This window comes from Erinaceus europaeus, chromosome 2 (assembly GCF_950295315.1).
Source record: "Erinaceus europaeus chromosome 2, mEriEur2.1, whole genome shotgun sequence".
Lineage (NCBI taxonomy): Eukaryota > Metazoa > Chordata > Mammalia > Eulipotyphla > Erinaceidae > Erinaceus > Erinaceus europaeus.
Window position 1 is genome coordinate 77667110 of NC_080163.1, and position 22847 is coordinate 77689956.

A 22847-nucleotide genomic window follows, 5' to 3' on the forward strand; every position below is an offset into this window, starting at 1 on the left:
GGGTACTGTACAGCAAACCATAACAAAGGGACTTTTCAAAGTTAACCCAATTAACAAATAATATGATGATAATATTAACTATTGGTTGTCTTTTTGAACCCTAAGACAGCAGGAACCTCACATCTTCACTGTAGAGCCCCTACTTCCCCCAGTCCTGGAACCCTTGGATAGGGCCCACTTTCCCGTATGCATCTCCCAATCCAAACCAAATAACATTGCATCTGCCGATCACAACCTAACCAAAGCAACGATCGCCATCTCAACATGCTTCACCTCAGAGTGTATCCAGAGACTTCACGTGTGGAATGACAACCCTTCAGCTTCATTACTTGGGTGAGACCTTTCCTTTTATAGTACACTCTAATTTCATCTCAGGTAGTTCACTTTCTAACAAAGTCCCATAACCTAGACATACAACAGTTTCTGTGAGAGAGAGCGTATATGCACACGTATCCATAAACTGCTGCAAAATATATACCTGAAAGCAGGATTACACTAGAGTTTGCAGTGAGTACCTCCCTAACACTTCCTCTCCACTATTCCAAACTGGGGATCCATGATTGCTCAACAAATTGTTTGGCTTTGTATGTTAACTCTCTTTTCAATCACCAGGTTCCAGATGCCACCAGGATGCTGGCTAGGCTTCCCTGGATTGAAGACCCCACCAATGTGTCCTGGAGCTCAGATTCCCCAGAGACACACCTTACTGGGGAGAGAGAGAGACAGACTGGGAGTATGGACCGACCAGTCAACGCCCATGTTCAGCGGGGAAGCAATTGCAGAAGCCAGACCCTCTACCTTCTGCAACCCTCAACGACCCTGGGTCCATGCTCCCAGAGGGCTAGAGAATGGGAAGGCTATCATGGGAGAGGGTGGGTTATGGGGATTGGGTGGTGGGAATTGTGTGGAGTTGTACCCCTCCTACCTTATGCCTTTGTTCACTAATCCTTTCTTAAATAAAAAATTAAAAAAAAAAATAAATAACTGAAATGAAATTATCACAATATTCTCCCAAGCTTCAACAAAATCTTAATATCATCATCATACAATTTCTATAATTGTCTAGTAATATCTGCTACTTCTTATATTATTTTTATACCATTTATTTAAATTAGAGTTTTAATGTGCACCATACATTATAACTTAAATTGACTTATAAGATTTCTAATTATTGGGGACCAGGCAGTGGCAGGCACATCTAGCTAAGCACACACACTACAGTGCTTAAGGACCTGGGTTGAAAAGCTTCACAAGTATAAAATAGAGCTGCAGGTATCTCTCTTTCTCTATCCCTCTATATCCCTCCTCCTCTCTCAATTTCTGTCTGTCTCTATCTACTAATTAATTAATTAATCTCAGGCAGAACTTGAAAGACAAGATCAGAAGAGAAAACACAAGTAGAACCTGAACTGGAATTTGGCATATTGCACCAAAGAAAAGACTCTGGAGTGGTGCATGGGTGGGGATACAGGTCCAAAAAGGATGACAGAGGACCTAGGGGGAGTTGATTATTATATGGAAAACTGGGAAATGTTATGCATGTACAAACTATTATATTTACTGTTGAATATAAAGCATTGATTACCCAATAAAGAAATTTTTTAAAATTAATTAATTTAACTTTTTAAAAAAAAATTTCTAAATGTTTCTCCCCTTCCCCCTGAGATTTAGTACCAGGGAATGAGTCATGGGTCTTGTTTATGCACAATATGACCAGTCTTCCTAGATGAATATGACACGTGTTTTATTAAGTAATTATTATATACTACTTCTTGCAGGAGGAAGTAATCCGTGTGTGTGTGTGTGTGTGTGTGTGTGTTTGTGTGTTTGAAAATAAGTGAAACAAAAATTAAGCTATTTGCTCAAAATCACACAGTGAATAGATGTCAGAACCAAATTTTCCATTCAAATTATTTGAAATCTCTACTCTGGTTCTTCTTTCTTCTATATTTCTATTCTTTCTTTTATATTTCTCAGCTAATTGGAAGAATCAATGTGTTCTACTGAGAGCTTATATCTCTCCCCCACCTTCCACCACACTCCACCTCCATCTTGTAAATGTCTTGTAAGGACAACCTGACAAGTTAGTAAACATATGGAACCCACAAGAGAGAATTAATAATCAGTTTTCATAATCTCTGTGGTTTGTCCATAAATTCTTAAAAATATCTGATTTAAACTTTACATATTGAATTAATAAGCCAGTTTTTTTTTTACTATTATTATAGACTGATAGGGGAGGAATGTGCTAGACTAATATAGGTCTCTGATGGTGTTAGATGTTAAAAGGCATTTTACCCTTCCCCCAGGCAATGCTCCTCCTGACCTAGAAATTTTCTGTAAAAGTTAAGTAAACCCTGATCTAAGGATAAAATCAGCATATATATACCAGAGAATCCTTGAGGCATTAGTCAGTGCGCAGGTATTTAAAACTTGTGTCTCTCTAGAGTGGGGAATTACACACTTTTCTTAGGTGAAGGTTAAGGAAAGATTTAAGGAATTAGCAAAATTCTGAGAGCTAGTGGGCACATAGAAAACTTTTATGTGGGGATTTAGTGCAATAACTCACTTGGAAGGGTACCTGCTTTTGCCACACGTGCGTGGCATGGCCCCTACCGCACTGGGGAAAACCTTGTTTTTGTGTCTTTCTTCTTTCTCTCTAATCTCTGGTCTCTCTATCTGAAGAAGTCTGCCAGAGAGCTGAAACCCCAGTGACAACAACAACAAAGACTTCTTACCTATGAAATACTGTTTTTGAGAAGTAGGTTTGTTCAAGAGCAGAAGAGTATGGTTTCTGTGAAGGCATAGGAGCCCACAACAAGTACTTACTAAGCTTTAGATAAAGAGCTACAGAGAGAAAAATGAGATTGGATATAAAAACTGTTTAGGTCAGAAAGAATGAAAACAGGACAGAAAGAATGAAAACAGGAAATGGGAAGAAGAAATCACAAATGGGCAAGTCTTGAAAGTAGAATTTAAGGTGTACATAAAAAGAATGAGAACTTTTGTGATTATTATTTTATTTATTTATTTACTTATTCTCTTTTGTTGTCCTTGTAGTTTTATTGTTGTTGTTATTGATGTTGTCATTGTTGGACAGCACAGAAAGAAATGGAGAGAGGAGGGGAAGACAGAGATGGGGAGAGAAAGATAGACACCTGCAGAACTATTTCACCACTTGTGAAGCAACTCCCTTGCAGGTGGGGAGCTGGGGACTCGAACAGGGTTCCTTATGCCTGTCCTTGAACTTTGCACCACCTGCGCTTATCCCGCTATGCTATTGCCTGACTCCCACTTTGTGATTATCAAATGACAACCACCTCATCATTTTAAACTTTTCCATGATTCATAAATGCTAGGAAATGTAACCAGAAAATATTTTTGAGACTATGTTTAAATGCTTAACTTGTAAAAATGCATTTAGTAGTAAAGAAGTATTTTCTCCTTTAGAAACAATATGCCCATAATAAATACCCCATATTGTAAATAGAAAAAGAGAGAAAGAGAGAGAGAATGAGAAAACTTACTATGTTCTAGGTACAATACTAAGTTCTGGGGTGTAAGAGAGTTCTGAGACTAAGACAATAAGCAGGTTTCTTTTTTTTTTAAGTAGTATTCACTGTTTTTTCAAATTTTGTTTATTATCTTTATCTATTGGATAAAGAGAGCCAGAAATTGAGAGAGAAGGAGGAGATAGAGGGGGAGAGACAGGAAGACACTATACCTGCAACACTGTTTCATCACTCACAAAGCTTTCTCCCTACAGTTGAAGACTGGGGACTTCAATCCGGGTCCTTGCGCAGGTAACATGCGTGCTCAGCCAGGTGCACCACCACCCCTACCCTGTCCCATAATATGCAGGTTTCTAATGTGGCAAAGGATTGGAATAAAAATGTCATCCACTGGTTGGGAGTCTTGTATTGCAATTTCCAGAGGCAACTCTAAAAAAAAAAAAAAAGGTTAGCTTTGGAGTGAGTGACAGAACTGTAATAGGTAGTAGGTATAGAGAGTATATAAGTCTAAGTAGACATTGTTTCATTATGAACTTTATACTGACTCACTGTAGACTATTGTGTACTTTTGCTTTCAGGTATATAGTTTTCCCTAGTTTGTGGATACATATAAACATATGCTATACCTCATGGGACCTGGTCTATATCTAGGTTTTGGAACTTTGTTAGGAAGTGAACCATCTGGAATGGAATTAGAGAATACCACAAAAGGAAATGTCTTACACAAGTAATGAGGCTGAAGGGTTGACATTCCTTGCCTGATATCTCTGGACACAGTCTGAAATGAAGCATGCTGAAGGTGGTACTACAAATGCTGAATAAGGGCAAGAGACTGGCATACTTTAATGTTGACTCTTTAATCACTATCAGGCCATCCCATCAGCTGGGGCCCTATTCGGGGAGTCCTGAGATTCCCAAACAAAAATGATGGGCCTAGACCTGGAATAAATCCCTCTCTCCATTGTTAATGGTCTTCTCCATCAGGAGATGAAAGTCTTTTTGCATAACCATTATGCTATACCCCCACACAGCTTTCTGGTCCTTTTTTCAACCATGACATTATCTCCCCAGACACTAACTTGGATCCAATTGCATATCAGATTTCAGGCTCAGGGAGAAAAAGAGTAGCTCCCTAGTATAGGAAAGGGGTATAAATATATCTGACTGTAAATCCCATTGATTTGATTTGGTCGGGGCCCATATTCAGCTTAGGAGCCTCTGCATCCCTGTAGATCTGAGCTGAAGTAAGTCATTCACCACATCAATAAAAGCAAAACCAAACACCACATGATTATCTCAATAGGTGCAGAGAAAGCCTTTGACAAACTCCAACACCCATTCATGCTCAAAACACTAGAAAAAATGGGAATAGATAGGAAATTCCTCAAGATAGTGGAGTCCATATATAGCATACCTACAGCCAACATAATATTCAATGGAGAGAAGCTGAAAGCATTCCCTCTCAGATCGGGGAATAGACAGGGCTGTCCATTATCACAATTACTCTTCAGCATAGTATTATAAGTTCTTGCCATAGCAATGAGGCAAGAGAAAGAAAGGAATACAGACTAGCAGGGAAGAAGTCAAGCTCTCACTATTTGCAGATGATATGATAGTATACATAGAAAAACCTAAAGAATCCAGCAGAAAACTACTGGAAGTTATTAGGCAATATAGCAAGGTATCAGGCTACAAAATCAATATACAAACATCAGTGGCATTTCTTTATGAAAACACTAAATCTGAAGAAGAAGACATCCAGAAATCACTCCCATTCACTGTTGCAGCAAAATAAATAAAATACCTAGGAATAAACCTGACCAAAGAAGTGAAAGAACAGAGAAGGAAATTCAAATCAAGATTTGACTGAATTTGGAGTAGGACACCAAAGTAAAAAACCTGCGTTAGGAGTAAGGGTGTATGTTCGGATTTAAGGGGGCGGGGCAGTGGGGTAGTGGGATGGGACACAGTATTTTGGTGGTGGGAATGGTGTTTATGTACACTCCTATTAATCTGTAGTCATATAAATCACTATTTAAAATTTTGAAAAAAAAGAAGTGAAAGATGTATACTGAAAACTATGAGTCACTATTCAAGGAATAGAAAACGATACCAAGAAATGGAAAGACATCCCATGCTCATGGACTGGAAGAATTAATATCATCAAAATGAATATTTTCCCCAGAGCCATATACAAATTTAATGCGAAACCCATCAAAGTTCCACCAAGCTTCTTTAAGAGAATAGAACATAAACTACAATCATTTATTTGGAACCAGAAAACAGCTAGAATTGCCAAAACAACCTTGATGAAAAGTAATGGAAATGGAGACATCATACTCCCAGATCTCAAATTATATTATAAGGCCATCATCATCAAAACAGCCTGGTACTGGAACAATGATAGGTACACAGACCAGTGGAAAAGAATTGAAAGCCCAGAACTAAACCCCCACACCTATGGACATCTAATCTTTGATAAGGGGGTCCAAGCTATTAAATGGAGAAAGGAAGCTCTCTACAATAAATGGTGATGGGAAAACTGGGTTGAAACATGCAGAAGAATGAAACTGAACCACCTTATCTCACCAGAAACAGAAATCAACTCCAAATGGATCAAGGATATGGCTGTTAGGCCAGAAACTATCAAATACTTAGAGGAAAACATTGGTGGAACACTTTCCCACCTATACCTCAAGGACATCTTTGATGATACAAACACAATTGGAAGGAAAGTTAAAGCAGAAACAAACCAATGGGACTACATCAAATTGAAAAGCTTCTGCACAGCCAAAGAAACTATCACACAAACAAAAGAGACCCCTCACAGAATGGGAGAAGATCTTCACATGCCATACATCAGACAAGAGACTAATCACCAAATATACAAAGAGCTCAGCAAACTTAGCAACGAAACAGCAAATGACCCCATCCAAAAATGGGCAGAGGATATGAACAGAACATTCACTACAGAAGAGATTCAAAAATCACATGAAAAATTGATCCAGGTTTCTGTCAGTGAAATGCAAATAAAGACAACATTGAGATACCACTTCACCCCTGTGAGAATGGCGTACATCAAAAAGGACAGCAGCAACAAATGCTGGGGAGGCTATGGGGACAAAGGAACCTTTTGCATTGCTGGTGGGAATGGGAATGTAACTTGGTCCAGCCTCTGTGGAAAGCAGTCTGGAGAACTCTCACTAGGCTAGACATAGACCTTCCATATGACCCAGTAATTCCTCTCCTAGGGATATACCCCAAGGACTCCATAACATCCAACCAAAAAGATATGTGTACTCCTATGTCCATAGCAGCACAATTTGTAATAACTAAAATTGGAAGCAACCCATGCCCAATAGATGAGTGGCTGAGAAAGCTGTGGTATTGTGGTATTGTGGGCAAAAAGTATATCTGAAAGTAAAAGTACACAATAGTCTGTAGTGAGGCAGTATAAAGTTCATAATGAAGTAGTGTCTACTTAGACTTAGATACCCTCCTCACCTATATCCTATTACATTTCCTTCACTCACTCCGAAGCTAACCTTATCAAAGCAAGGACCGCACAAGGTGAATAAGAGCAAGAAACTGGCATACTTCAACGATGACTCTTTAATCACTATCAGGCCACCCCATCAGCTGGGGCCCTAATCAAGGAGTCCTGAGATTCCCAAATAGACATAATGGGCCTAGACATCAAATAAATCCCTCTTTCCGTTGTCACTGGTCATCTCTATCAGGAACAATAAAATAGACCTCTTTGTGGGCCACCATAGGACCTTGCCCTCAACTTGGATCAACAACAGTAGAGAATGTTCCATCCTCCAAAGGGAGGCTGGACAAAGTACTCTATTCTACACCTGAGGAAGATGTGTCCTGATATTGGGGCAGCTTGGAATATTCCTACTCATGATCACAGAATGTGAGCTCAGATCTACAGGGATGCAGAGATCATACAGGCTCCTAAGCTGAATATGGGCCCTAGATCACATTGAATCAATGATGTTCTCAGTCAACAATATTTATACCCCTTTGCCATATTTGGGAGGTACTCCCTTCCCTGAGCCAGCTTTCTGGTCCTTTTTCCAGCCATGACATTATCTCCCCAGACAATAACTTCGATCCACTAGCACATCAGATTTCAGGCTCAGGGGAAACAAACAAACAAACAAAACCCCCTAAACTAGCATAGCCACAGGCCTTTTGGAATATAATTAAAGTATGCCTACTAGCTATCTACAAAACAGATACTCCCCAACTCTTCATCTGCACTATTTCAGACTTTAGGTTCATGAGCAGTCAACCATTTGTTTGGCTTTGTATGTTAACTCTCTTTTTAGCCATCAGGTTTCAGATGCTACCATGATGCCAATCATAGTTTCCTGGACAGACAACCCCACCAATGTGTCCTGGAGCTCTGCTTCCCCAAAGCCCTACCTCACTAGGGAAAGAGAGAGACAGGCTGGGAGTATGGATCAACCAGTCAACGCCCATGTTCGGCAGGGAAGCAATTATAGAAGCCAGACCTTCCACCTTCTGCATCCCACAATGACCTGGGGTTCATAATCACAGAAGATTAAAGAATAAGAAAGCTATCAAGGGAGGGGATGAGATTCAGAGTTCTGGTGGTGGGAACTGTGTGGAGTTATACCCCTCTAATCTAGTCTTTCTGTTAGTGTTTCATTTTTGTAAATAAAAAGAAAGAAAGGAAGTGAAAAAAAAAAGAAATGAAATGATGAGGGAAGTTGATGACAGGCCATCATAATAGTGACTAGAGAGTTGTCCTTTCATCTCAGGGCCAGCTAGTTGTTTTAGCCAACTTTGCACTGGCAATTGTCCAATTTTAGCATGACACAAAAAAGTAGACTAATATGCATTTGTATCACTGAAATTTCTGTTAAATAATACATATCTCAGACAAAATTTATCAACAGAGTGAAGCTTGAAAAATTCCAACACAGCCTTTGGCTATATTCTTGGCTCTTGATTAATAGGCACCCATCCCACTGACCTTTCCTTTCCCCTTCTTAAAACTCTTCCCACTCTTTTCTACCATCTTTCTATTCCAGTGTTCATGCCTTCTGCATTTTGCAGATCAAATGCTTGTTTAACTTTATGATGAATAACCAGACAGGTCAAAACATTGGCAGGGCAGATTTTCACTCGATCAGATGTAAAATGTCTGGAATCCATATTAACATTTCAATGACGAAAAAAAATAATTCCAGGAAACCCAAACCAAGACTTTACAAGTTAATGCATCTGAACATTCCTCTACACTATGAAAATGGAAACTGTTCAGTTCCCCAGGGTGGATCAAATGGGATCCAAAATGCTCTTACAAAGTACTCAAGCTTTCTCTAAGATAAACCCCAACATGCACACGATCATGTCATAATTGATCGTGCTGGATTTTCTGAATCAATGCTGAGAAACTGGAGTGTAATATGTATCAGCATTTCCTGGAAAGCTTCTGCTTCTATGAATGAGTAACTGCTAAGATAAAGCGTAGAACTTACTTCTTTAGTACTGAAAGACAATACTGAAACAAAAGACCAGAAGATGACTTGAATTCTCAGCCTGAGTAACTTTCAAGAACATGTTTTGTTTGTATTGGCGCTAGTCTCAGTTCCAGCAGGCTTGAGGTATTTCATTAAGCTGACAGGTCAAGCATAATGTGGAACCTGTAGACATAAGTGCTGAAGGTTGGATGTGTTCAGATTATGTTCAGAAGGCGAACTGGGGGATATCAGAAGCCAGGTCAGATTGATGCAGAGACCGAAGCACAGTAATTCATCCCAATCAGAAAGCAGATAGAGACCAACAAGGCCAGGCTGGAGGAAGGGGGTGGTGAGTTACCCACCTGATCTCAGAGAGATCCTTGGTGCTCTGGGGAGAAGGTATACCCATGGTTTGGGTTCCTTAATAACTTTTGGTATATTTTTGATTGTTAATTTGATTTCCCTTGGCTCATTCTTAAGAAAGTCAAATATTCACAAAGATCCAGGTCTGTGGTGTGCAGTTAATGACTTTGCTCTTGTGCTGAGTGATTTGTCTTTATGCTTCTTTGCTTTGGGTTTGAGGAAATAAGAGGGATGACGACTCCACTTTGTGAGTCTCCTACGGTGGTTTAGTTTGTTCTTAAGCATTTTTTCATAAATTTATATCTCCAGAAAACAGAAAATAAGTCTAACTTCACTTCAAGATTCAGTGAAACTGGGGGGGTGAGGAGTTTAGTCAAAAATCATCAGTAAGATGAATGTGTCATAGTTATTTCTTCTCTCTCGGTGCCTAGAATCTGATTTGATCTGGTCATTCACATGCAGGCTAAAAACAGAAAGCTCATGAAACAAGGGGAATTCCCAACAGGCCTGACCCTGAGGTACTTCCATTGTTACATGACATTCTTTTCTGTCCTTGTGGAATTAACATTTAAGTGAAGAGAGACAGACAATGAACAAAAATAAATGAGTAGATTATATAGTAATATCACCAGGTAAGTGTGATGGAGAAAAATAAAATAGGGGAAGGATTGGGTGAAGAGTTTTGATATATTTCTTTGTTTACCATTTTAGCCAGAGCACTGATCATCTCTGCCTTATGGTGGTGTGGGAAGCCTTTGACTTTGGAGTCTTGGACTTTGGAGCCTTAGGCATGAAAGTCTCTTTGCATAACCATTATGATACCTATCTACACCTTGAGTTTTGATATTTTAAATGGAGTAATCAAGGGATGGGTGGTAGTGTACCCACTTGAGCATATATACTAATTACTATTAGCAAGAACCCACATTCAAACCCCTACTCCCCACCTGCAAGGTCTGGGAAAGCTTCATGTGTGGTTAAGTAGGTCTGCAGATGTCTAGCTTTCTCTCCTACTCTCTATTCCCCTCCCCCTCTTAGTTACTTTTTGTCTATCAAATAAAATAGAAAAAAAAAAAAAGGAAGGGGATGTATATCTTCTGGTAGAGATGGTTTTATAATGCAAACACTGAACCCCAGTGATAATTCTGGTGGCAATAATAAATTATTAAATGGAGTAATAACAAAAACCTACCTCAAATCTTAGTTTAAGTACAACCATTTGATGAGACATATGGTAGAAATGGAGGTATTATCAGAGAAAGTGGCTTGTTCAGGTAGTAAATAGCTAAAATTCAAATCCAAAGTTATTGGAACACTATCCTCACAGATCTCAGACATCACTGCAACTTTTCCCAGTTAGTAACCCAACTTTAGAGTTCCAAGTCTATTTACGGAAAAGAGACAGCAATTTTCCATTAGTAAAAAAAAATAGAAAAAATAACACTGACCTCAGAAGATATTAAATTATGTGCTTCAAGGAAAAATCCCACTTTTTAGGCTTGCTGGCTTTTGAATTAGTTTCTTTCTAGATTTCTCCATGTTATTTATTCTGGAAGTCTCTTATAAGTGTTTGCTTTATCCAATAGCACAGCTATATACAAGATACTGGGTACTGTACAGCAAACCCTAACAAAAGGACTTTTCAAAGTTAACCCAATTACCAAATAATGTGATGATAACATTAACTATTGATTGTCTTTTGGAACCCTAAGACAGAAGGAACCTCACATCTCCACTGTAGAGCCTCTACTTCCCCCAGTCCTGGAACCCTTGGATAGGGCCCACTTTCCCGTATGCCTCTCCCAATCCAAACCAAATAATATTGCATCCGCCGATCACAACGCAACGATTGCCACCTCAACATGCTTCAGCTCAGACTGTGTTCAGAGACTTCACATGTGGAATGACAACCCTTCAGCTTCATTACTCGAGTAAGACCTTTCCTTTCATAGTATACTCTAATTTCATCTCAGGTGGTTCCCTTTCTAACAAAGTCCCAAAACCTAGATATACACCAGTTTCTGTGAGAGAGAGCATTATCTTCACACGTATCTATAAACTACTGCAAAATATATACCTGAAAGTAGAAGTACACTAGAGTTTGCAGTGAGTACCTCCCTAACACTTCCTCTCCACTATTCCAACCTTTGGGTCCATGATTGCTCAACAATTTGTTTGGCTTCGTATGTTAACTCTCTTTTCAGTCACCAGGTTCCAGATGCCATCAGGATGCTGGCCAGGCTTCCCTGGATTGAAGACCCCACCAATGTGTCCTGGAGCTCTGCTTCCCCAGAGACACACCCTACTAGGGAAAGAGAGAGGCAGACTGGGAATATGGACTGACCAGTCAACGCCCATGTTCAGCGGAGAAGCAATTACAGAATCCAGATCTTCTACCTTCTGCAACCCACAATGACCCTGGGTCCATGCTCCCAGAGGGATGGAGAATGGGAAAGCTATCAGGGGAGGGGGTGGGATATGGAGATTGGGTGGTGGGAATTGTGTGGAGTTGTACCCCTCCTACCCTATGGTTTTGTTAATTAATCCTTTCTTAAATAAAAAAAATGCCTGTAAAAAGGGCTTTTTAAAAAATAAGTGTTTGCTTTGTGTTAGGTACTTGGACAGAAGACAATTCCTGAAGAGTCTCACAATTTAGAGGGGGAGGGAAGAGACCATTCCAAAGGCAAAGTGAAATTCTCTCATCTTAACCAGAAGTATTAGAAGCTGAGTTTAATTTGACTAAGGGTTAAACACAAATGTATGTGTCTATGAGTGCACACATATACACACACAGTCACACTTTTAGATTATTACAAACACTGAGATGTAGGCTGTCCTACATCTGTATTAGATAAAAATGTAAAAGCAAAATGACCCCCACACCTGCATAGCCCACTTCCTTCACTATATGGGGATTATGATAACAGAATTTTATAAAATTTAGAAGCTGGAAGCAATAATTTTTTCTAATTCTAATAGTTATGTAAGAGAAGTGATATTTATATTTTACACAGGAGAAAATTGAAGCTGAAAGATCCTTCTTGCCTATTTTGTCCCATTGCTTCAGGCGAATGTCACCAACCCTATAATGAGAAGTTTCTTATGTCACAGTCCAGCTCACAAGAGTTCTGTGGGTCAGTACCTTCTGTGCTCTCCACTTTCTGCTTTCCTTCCAGTTCAACATAATTTCTACTTTTTCTGTATGTGACTTACATTCCCCAAACACTTACTAATCTCTAAAAGTGAGGAAAAATTAGGTTCTTCTATTTAGAACTATTATTACTAACTGGGGTGCATTGGATCGACCTTCCCGTGGTGCATCTCGTGAGTACCCATTCATTGGGGAAACTGATGATCCTCCCTAGCCGACTGAATCCACATGGATCCCAGTCACTTTCAAAGCCAGCAACAAGCAGCTCCTGACAGCATTCAACTGTTGGTCCTGCTCTTCGAGTCCTCCAACTTAATGTTGAGGGGCTGTCCTTTGCCAAACGCGTTCTTATTGGTCAATTGGCAATACAGCATCAGGCAGATGTTATCTGCCTACAAGAAACACATATAGCAGTCGATGAAGCTGCTCGATTCACCATCAGTGGATTCGATTTAATATGCTATAATCTCCATCCTAAACACAGCTGAGCCATCTACGCCAAATCGTGTCTTGCGGACGTTTACCATACGGCCTCTTCGACCTTCTACGACTCCATTACTATTGGAACTATTCAGCTCGTCAACGTATATAAGCCTCCCAGTGCCTCATGGGATAATGAGGTCCTGCCTAGCCCGAATCACCCAGCCGTTTATGTTGGAGACTTTAATAGTCATCACCAAGACTGGGTATATTCCTCCACTCGTGCTGACGGCTCTATCTTAGCCGACTGGGCTTCAGCGAATGACCTCTCCCTATTATACGATCCCAAACAGCCAGGCTCTTTTCACAGTACTAGATGGAATAAAGGCTCGTCACCCAACCTATGCTGGATTAGCACAGTCAACGGCCAAGCCTTTCCCGCTACGAGACAAGTTCTCAAGATCTTCCCGCATAGTCATCACCACCCAGCTATCATCCACATTGGTCTCCAGCTCCCACTGATTCTGTGCTTGGAGAAACTAAGATGGAACTTTCGGAAAGCAAACTGGTGTCTGTTCAGTGATCTTACCAACAAATCTATTCCTGCAATTCCAATTAATTCTATCCCCTCTGAAGATTCCTACAGGCGCTTCCACCAAGCCATCTTCAAAGCAGCTTCCCAAGCCATTCCTCATGGGAGACATGCTAACTATACGCCTTGTCTTGATGCTGAATGCAAGCAACTACTAAAGCAGTATGATGAGTCGGGCGACCCAGATGTGGCTGACCATCTCATTGCCTCCCTGGATGCAGCACGCCAAGCCCGCTGGCAACAACTCACGGAAAGTCTGAACTTCACCCACTCAAGTAGGAAGGCCTGGAAGCTTCTTCATAGTCTGGGTGCTAGTAGCCAACCCCCTCCCGTCTCCCATCCTCCCGTATCTCCAAACTCAGTGGCCAGTCACCTTACTCAAGTTGGATGTGCTAAGATCGACCCAGTCTGGAAAAGAGAAATTTCCCATGAGTGGTCATCCCACTTCTGGTTATCTTGTCCATCTCCAAAACTCTCTCCCTTTACACTGTCTGAACTGGAAGACGCTTTGAAGAGGGTTAAACCGGGAATGGCTGCTGGCTATGATAACATCACCCCGGAACTCATTCTTAACTTGGGCCCCACGGCAAAGAAATGGCTCACTACATTCCTGTCCCACATCTTGGAATCTGAATCTATGCCCAAAATTTGGCGTCGTGCGAAGATAATAGCAGTTTTGAAACCAAAGAAAGACCCAACACTGGCCACCAGCTATAGACCAATTTCTCTCCTCTCCGCGTGTTACAAACTCCTTGAGAGGCTGCTTCTGTCATGTATTTCTCCTCTTACAGAGAAATTCCTATCACCCGCCTAAACTGGTTTCCACCCAGGAAGATCTACCTGCGAACAAGCCCTGGCCCTCTCAACTTACATTGAAAATGGATTCCAGAAGAATTTAAAGACGGGTGCTGTCTTTGTTGATCTCACAGCAGCCTATGACATGGTCTGGCACCGTGGTCTCCTAGTCAAGATCTCAAGATGCCTGCCTCCATGGGTGGCCAACACTATATCTTTTCTTCTCCAAAACAGAAGATTCCGGGTGCATCTGGGTGACAAGTCTAGCAGATGGAGACTTGTCTCAAGTGGCCTCCCCCAGGGCTCTGTTCTGGATCCTACGCTATTTAATATTTACATCAATGACCTTCCAGAAACTTCTTCAAGGAAGTTCATCTACGCCGATGACATCTGCTGTGCAACTCAGGCATCCAAGTTTGACATCCTCGAGGAAACACTCACGAAATACATGTCTCTGATATCTGATTACTGTAAAAAATGGCAACTAATCCCTAGCACTGCAAAAACGGTATCATCTGTTTTCCATCTACACCATGCCTCAGCCTCGCGTGAGCTTAATGTGCAGCTTGATGATACGAGAATCCGGCATGAAGCCCAGCCAATCTATCTTGGCGTTACTCTTGATCACAACCTGTCATTTCACGAACATCTCATAAAAACTGCAGCAAAGGTGGGTGCGAGGAATAACATCATTGCAAGACTGGCCAGCTCCTCATGGGGCGCGAGTGCTTCCACACTACGATCATCATCTCTGGCATTATGCTATTCCACTGCAGAATACTGTGCCCCAGTATGGTTCCGTAGCCCCCATGTCCACTTGGTCGATTCCAAATTATATTCCTCCGTGAGGATCATTTCTGGAACCATCCGTTCCACCCCGGTTCCATGGCTGCCAGTTCTTAGCAACATCGCCCTGCTAGATATTTGTCGGGATGCGGCATCATCTAAGTTCATTTCCCACATCTACGCTCGACCGGACCTGCCAATATACACGGATATCTTCGCCCACCCTGTCCAACGCTTGACGTCTCGTCACCCAATCTGGTCCCCTGTGCCTACACTGAACTTCTCTGTTCCAGTCTCTTGGAAACAGAGTTGGCAGTCAGCTGAGGTCAAGAACAAACACCTCATCACAGACCCCTGCAAGCGTCAACCCGGCTTTGACCAAGCACATTATGATTGGGCCCTCCTCAATAGTTATCAAACAGGCCATGGCCGGTGCGCCGCTATGTTCCATCGCTGGGGAGCCAGAGATGACCCGAACTGCCCCTGCGGCTACAGACAGACTATGGCCCACATAGTCAACGACTGCCACCTCTCCAGATTCAAAAGAGGTCTCGAAACTTTACATCAGGCTCAACCTGACTGGCTACGGAAGAAGGGCAAACGCTAGAAGAAGAAGAAGAAGACTAACTGGGGTAATTTAGGGACACCTCTGCAGTGTCCCTTAACCTTTATGGGTTCTTTTCAGCCTTTTGTGTCTATTTGTTTTCTGTCTGCTTATAATAACCTGAAGTAAATCACTCATTCATTCACTCACCCTATCCAATGCACCCTACCCAATGCACCCTACCCAATGAGCTATTTATCCATCTGACATTTAAACTTTATTTCAATGAAAACACATAGTTTAGGGCCAGGTGGTGGCACATTTGGTTGAGTGCACATGTTACAATGCACAAATGCCCAAGTTCAAACCCTGGTCCCCACCTGCAGGGGGAAAGCTTCACAAGTGGTGAAGCAGTGCTGCAGGTGTCTCTCTGCCTCTCTCCCTCTCTATCACCCCCTTCCCTCTCAATTTCTGGCTGTCTCTATCCAATAATAATAATAATAATAATAATATAAAAAAAACAGCTCTCTTTTTCCTGACTACAGAATTAACTAGCTGAAACCTATTATTCCCTTGAAATTGGCACAAAAAAGAGGAATTAAGTGTGTGGGGGGGAGAGAAGAAAGTTCTCACCTTACTGCCCTAAATGTGAGGCTTCATACTCACAAATCCAACGGTTCTTAATGTTTATGTGCCTTTATTTCTGGGCACTTCCATCAAGATTTCCCTCTTGGATGTCTACTCCCATCTCACTCAGGTCCTGCCCCAAGCAGTTTGCTCAACAAATTTTGTTGAAATTTCTTCACTTTGGCTGGGGAATTGACCTAATAACATATAATCTATTCCCCTATTTGATTATTGGAGTGGTGGTTTATAAGGCTCTGATATTCAAAAGATTGGTCATATGTATAAAAATATTTAGTTGAATTATGAACACAACACAGACTTCAAGTTCAGCATTCTTTTCTATACAACAAAATGGATTCTTGCACTTAATGTTATTTTAGTTAAATTAATGTTAAGTCAAATTATTATTATGATGATGATGGATTTTTTCTCCAGTTTATAGTTGCATCTGAACAACAGAATGAATTGTTTTGGTTCCATTAAAGATATTTCACTTATCAGAGAGGAGGTGAGAATATTCTTCCAGGACTTCTTAAGGTCAACCAGAGAGATATGGACATTTCCTGTTTCACAAATTATACTTTATAGGTGGTGCTTGTGCTTGTTTCCAATCTTGTTTGCTCCATCTGACATACACCTTTTGTCAGGATTATACTTGGCTCAATTGTTGTTGTATGCTTTACATTGGGCTCTAGTTCTCCCCCGCCAAGAGAATTAGATCAGTCCAGTTAATTTCGCAGGCCCGCTTGGCCCCGCCCCTAGGGACCCCGCCAGAGTTCCAGAGTGACAGAGTTAGAGAGTCCCAGAGTTGGAGAGTTCTTGAGTTCCAGAGAAAGAGAGAGTGCTTGCGCCGCCGCATAGAGACAGCCGAGTTCTGTTTGGTGATTAGTTTGTCTTAGTTTATGAATCGTTGTTCCTGAATAAAGAAATACAGCTTCCCTGCCCAGCCGTTGTCTCCGCGTCTCTGTTACCCGCCCGTGAAGCTAGCCCGCCCAGCTGGAGCCTCACAAATTTTAACAACAATTGTTCTGTTAGACAAAGAAGTAAAGCACAATGTTTAAATATGTTAAAATATTGCTTTAAGGGACAAAGTTGCTGGTATATTATCAAGACAACATTGGTGCAAACCTCCATGTTGACTTATAGTAAACTAAGATACCAAGGGAGCTGACTGAACCTAGGGCTGGTATCCTAGGAAAGCCTTCCCTGAGTAAGTCCTCATCCAAAGTGCTTATCTAGAGACCCTCAGTGTTATAATTTATTATTCTTTAAAATTAATTTAATTCCACAATCATAAGCATCTTCACCTCCTCCCTATTTTGTGTTTTGTTGGTAGTGGTGATGATGATTTAGCATATGCACCTTTTGCAAATATTTATGGAAAATTAGTTAATACAAAATTTTTTATGCATAAGGTAATTTGTTATGAGCTAAGTGGTACTCAGCACCAATGACTTTTATCTTGTAGAAGAAAAAAATACAAACAACTAACTGTAACACAAAGAGATTTAAAAGTGTATCAAATAGAGGTGAAAATCCAGCCTTAGAGGAGAGCAAATAAATTCACTCCAGTCGGTCAAAGAAGACTGACAGAGGAATTGACAGATGAAATTTCCTTTTTGTGAGTGTATTTAGCTATAGGTAGGTAGATGATGAAGGGAAGTTTCTTCTTTTTCCTTTTTAAATTTATTTTTCTATTACTATTATCATTGACACTAAGACCTGCAGGTGTGCAATTTAATCACTCCTGGGCTAACACCTTTGTTCTTTTTATTTCGGGTAGATAGATGACAGATAGAGAGAACCACAGCACTGGAGTTTCAAACCTGGGCCCCGTACATGATAATGCATGTGTGAGCTATCTCCCTGACCCAGGAAAGCATTTCAGTTTGAGTAACACAGCTTGAGTAAAACCAGCATCTGTGCTGGTATATTTGAAGATAATAATCTAGAACTGAAGTTTGAGTGTAGAGATGAGTTATCCCGTGCGGTGTTCATAGCCACATGTGGCCACTAAAATGGATTATAAGTGTCAAATACACATTTAAATTTGAAGATTTAATGCCACAAAAAATCTAGTGTATCTTTATAAATTTTCTGTTAAATAAATTTTGAAATAGTATTTTGGATAATTTGATTAAGTGAACTAGAATTTTAAAATAAATTTCACTACTTTTGCATGGTTATTATTATTTTTTTTATTACCTGTGTGGCTTACTTGATAGTCAGTGAGTGTTGCTGGTCTAGAAATTAGAATACCATGACTTTTAGCTGAAGGAGTTTGAAGACCCTCCTGTAGGTAAAAGGAGACTTTAAGTAACATGTATTAATAGCACAAAACAATAAGGAATGCTTTCAATATCACATGTAATCTGATCTTCTGTAAAGTTTAAGTGCTTGCTGAACAAGTATCTTGATTAAATATACAGTCTTTATAGACTACACAGTGAAATCTAACTTATCTGTGGTTTCATGTTCCATGGTTTCAGTTACCCACAGTCAACCACTGTCTAAAGTGTTATGTATCTCTAGATATTTTGAGAGAGTTTAATGGAATATATTGTAATAAATGTTCTATTTTATTATTGTTGCTTTTAATCTCTTCTTGTGCCTAATTTAAAAATTAAGCTTTACCACAGATGGGTGCATGTAGGAAAAACGTTGCATATGTAGGGTTGGATACTGGCTGTAATTTTAGGCATCCTATAAGGTTAGAATGGGTGTCCCATAAATAAAAGGAATTACTGTATATGCTTTATCCCAGTGATCATTAATCAAAATTGCCCTGAAATATGCCTTATTAAAAGTTTTTTTTTATTTTACTGTGTGTTCATTGAAGGAAACTGAAATAAACAAAACAGAAGAAATTGAAAGTTACTCAGAATCTACCAACCAATAAAGTTACTATCAGTACTTTAGTAGGAGCACTTCCTATATAAGGTCATGCTGAAATACTGCTCTTAAACAGTTGCATTAAATCAATGGTATGGTGTGTAATTTTCCATGGAGATATATTTGTACTACACAAGATTTTAGTATCTGATTAGTATTTAACTGAACTGATGTATCCAGACATTTAGGTAATCTCATTTTGTTAAAAAACAAAAAAACCTCACTGTATAAAAGTTTCTCAGTTCTCTATTTTGGTTACATAAAATCTAAGAGGAAAAGCAGAAAATTTAAAGGCATTACATGGAATTTAATTTTTTTAAAAGACATTAAACAAAACAGGTGCACAGAAATCACTAGAGTCCTTAAGACCCAAGGCTAAATTTGATAATTAAGCAGTCTTTTAAGTGTTTGCACTTGGTGCAGCAATCAAAATGATTGCAGCTAATGGGATCTCAGTTCCTATCTCAGAAACAAGCATAACATAACTTCTTTGGCTGCGTTAATCCTCCACTCTTGTGACTGCTGTATGAAAAAATCTATAAATTTCTATTGAAGTTATAAATACAGAATAAAGTCAATTAAAATGCAAAATAAAAGAAGTTTTTTTTTGTGAACCATTTGAAGGACAATTGCTGATTTAGCGCTAAATCATTACTAGATAATTTACTGTATCTCTAGAAATACATACTTTTCTATATAGCTTATATACAATAATCAAACTTAAGAAATCAGTCATGATACATGACTACCATCCAGTCTTCAGAGTCTACCTAAGTATCTCCAGTTGTCCCAATAAAGCAATTTAAAGTAAAAGGATGCAGTTCAGAATCATCTCATGTTCTCACTTGTTATATTTCTGTAGTTTCCTTTAAAATTTTCCTTGATTTTAATGACCTTCACACTTTTATTACATGTCAATTACTTTGTAGATTATTCTCTAATTTGTGTCTTTTTTTTTTAACCAGCTCTGGCTTATGGTGGTGTAGGGGATTGAACCTGGGATTTGAGAGCATGAAAGTCTCTTTGCATAACCATTATGCTATACTCCCACCCAACTTGTGTCTTTTATCCCAAGGTTTCCTAGTGTTTATATTCCAGTTATGCATCTTTGGCAGGAATATTGTAGAAGTGACACAAATCTTTCTCATCCTATCAGGTATTGCCTGATTTCCTTCTGTTTGTCCCTCAATAAATTAAACACTATTAAGAGTTGTCTTCCAGACTTCTCTACTGTGCATTTAATTTCTACCCCTATGTAACAGTGCTTTTTTGAAGGGTTACCTTGAGAACATGTAAATATTATGTTGCTTCTTAAGGTATTAATTAATTTATCTATTTCTATTTATAGTTGTTTTCTTTTAATTTAAGTTGTTATGACCTGTTTTATTATTAATTATGCTGAAATTTTCTTCCTTTCCACTCTCTTCTCATCTCTTCTCATCTCTTCTCTTCTCTTCTCTTCTCTTCTCTTCTCTTCTCTTCTCTTCTCTTCTCTTCTCTTCTCTTCTTTTTTTCCAGAGCACTGATCAGCTCTAGCTTAAAGTAAGTGTGGGAGGTATTGAATCTGGGACTTCAGAGCCTCAAGCATGAGAGTCACTTTGCATAACCATTATGCTATCTAGCCCCCACCTTCAAATGGTCTCTTATATGGCCAGCAGGAATTTATCCAAACTGACTTGTGCTCTTTAAGTGCGTTCTCATTGGTTATTTCCTTTTTTAAAAAATATATATTTATTTCCTCTTGTTGCCCTTGTTGTTTTATTGTTGTAGTTATTATTGTTGTCGTCGTTGTTGGATGGGACAGAGAGAAATGGAGAGAGGAGTGCAAGACAGAGAAGGGGAGAGAAAGATAGACACCTGCAGACCTTTGCAGCAACTCCTCTGCAGGTGGGGAGCTGGAGGCTTGAACAGGGATCCTTAGGCAGGTCCTGTGCTTTGCGCCACCTGCGGATAATCCACTGCGCTACCAACCAAATCCCAGGTATTTCCTTTCTTTGAGGCACAAAAAATGTCAGAACCCAAGGGCAGTGGGTTTATAGCACATGGCACAAAGGGCTGGGACCAGGTGTAAGGATTCCAGTTCGAGGCCCCGACGCCTGCAGTGGATTCATAGTGCAGGCACCGAGCTCCAGCAATAATCCTGGAGACAAAAAGAAAAAAAAAGAAAATTATATATATATATATATATATATATATATATATATATATATAATTATATATATATAACATGTCAGATCCTGGGTAGGTTAAACAGTTCACTTCACTAGTACACCTGTTCTGTCATGCACCTGATGAAACTTCAGTGCTGTAATATCTTTCCTTCTCTTCCTTTGTGTCTTCTTCTTTTGTCTTTTTTTATCAAAAAGAAAAGAAAAGAAAGAAAGAAAGAAAGAAAGAAAGGAGAAAAGAAAAAGAAAGAAGAGATGACTCAAAGTGTTGAAGCAATGGTGAAAACTTTAACAGAAAAGATAGCTCAGTCTCTATTTTTCTCTGCCTTTACCTTCCAGTCAGTCCTTGCTTATTTTAAAATTATATCTTGAAGTCAAGACTTGGGTACTTGTGGTGCTTGCTGCTATCAGAGTGTCCTATTCCTGATGACCCCAGTGGTTATAACTAGGTAACATTCACACATATAATGTCCTGTGTTTATCTGTATACCTAAATTCTACTTTTGTAAATTGAGTTTATTCTGATATCTCCAATTCTATTCCAACACCATGAAGTTTCTTTCTTTCTTTTTATTTTCATTCTTTCTTTCTTCCCCTTTCTTCCTCCTTACCTTTCTACCTCCCTTCCTTCACCTTCACCCCTTCCTTCCTTCCTTCCATCCCTCCATTCTTCCTTCCTTCTCCTCCCTTCCTTCCTTTCTTTCTTTCTTTTTTCTTTCTTTCTCTCTTTCTTTCTCCCAAACAGACTTGATGGGCCTAGACCTCAAATAAATCCCTCTCTCCATTGTTTCTGGTCATCTCTATCAGGAACAACAAAATAGACCCTTTTGTGGGCCCCCATTGGACCTTGCCCTCCACGTGGATCTCTCTCTCTTTCTTTCTTTCTTTCTTTCTTTCTTTCTTTCTTTCTTTCTTTCTTTCTTTCTTTCCACATTTGTAATAACCTTTCTCTGACAATGGGAAAATGGGCAACAATTTTCTATTCTTACATTCTTAACATGCATATATATGATTGATTTCCCCCACTGCTGCCAAAACCTCTCTCCTTGCTACTGATAGCTTCCTGTTCCTACTTGGGCTCTGGATCTCTTACATAAAATAGGAAGATGCTCTTCTTTTCTCTTTCTGACTTCTGAGGCTAGTCTACTCTCTTCACCATTGTTGTAAATTAACTTAAAAAGAGGTATGGGGGTTGGGGCTGCTTATGGCGCATAGCATATAGAAGAATTCACAGCGGGAGCTGTGAACTGGTTTAACCAATACACAGTTTATTAGGGTGAAACAGGTAAAAGGCAAAATAAGCAATTATCATCAAGGGTTAAGCGTATGCTAGGTCTATAAAGTCTGAATATGGTTATCAAAGTTTAGTCCCATAAGATAAACAATTATAAGCTCTGATAAAGGTTGCTCATGGCTGTAGAGGGGTCTAAAAGTTTACAGCTAGCAGAGGCACACGTGTTCAGTTCCCAGGAGAAACAGCCATGGTGCACCTGACC

At 39.7% G+C, this 22847-nt stretch overlaps 1 long non-coding RNA gene across 1 annotated transcript in view; it reads left to right on the forward strand.

Annotated features, from left to right (window-relative positions):
* LOC132535839 (uncharacterized) overlaps nt 1-11814 on the forward strand; it is a 611211-nt gene extending 599397 nt beyond the window's left edge. Inside the window, exon 5 of the long non-coding RNA XR_009547567.1 lies at nt 11588-11814. This is a non-coding gene — a long non-coding RNA (uncharacterized LOC132535839). The remainder of the gene's footprint in view (nt 1-11587) is intronic.
* The last annotated feature ends 11033 nt before the right edge of the window (nt 11815-22847 follow it).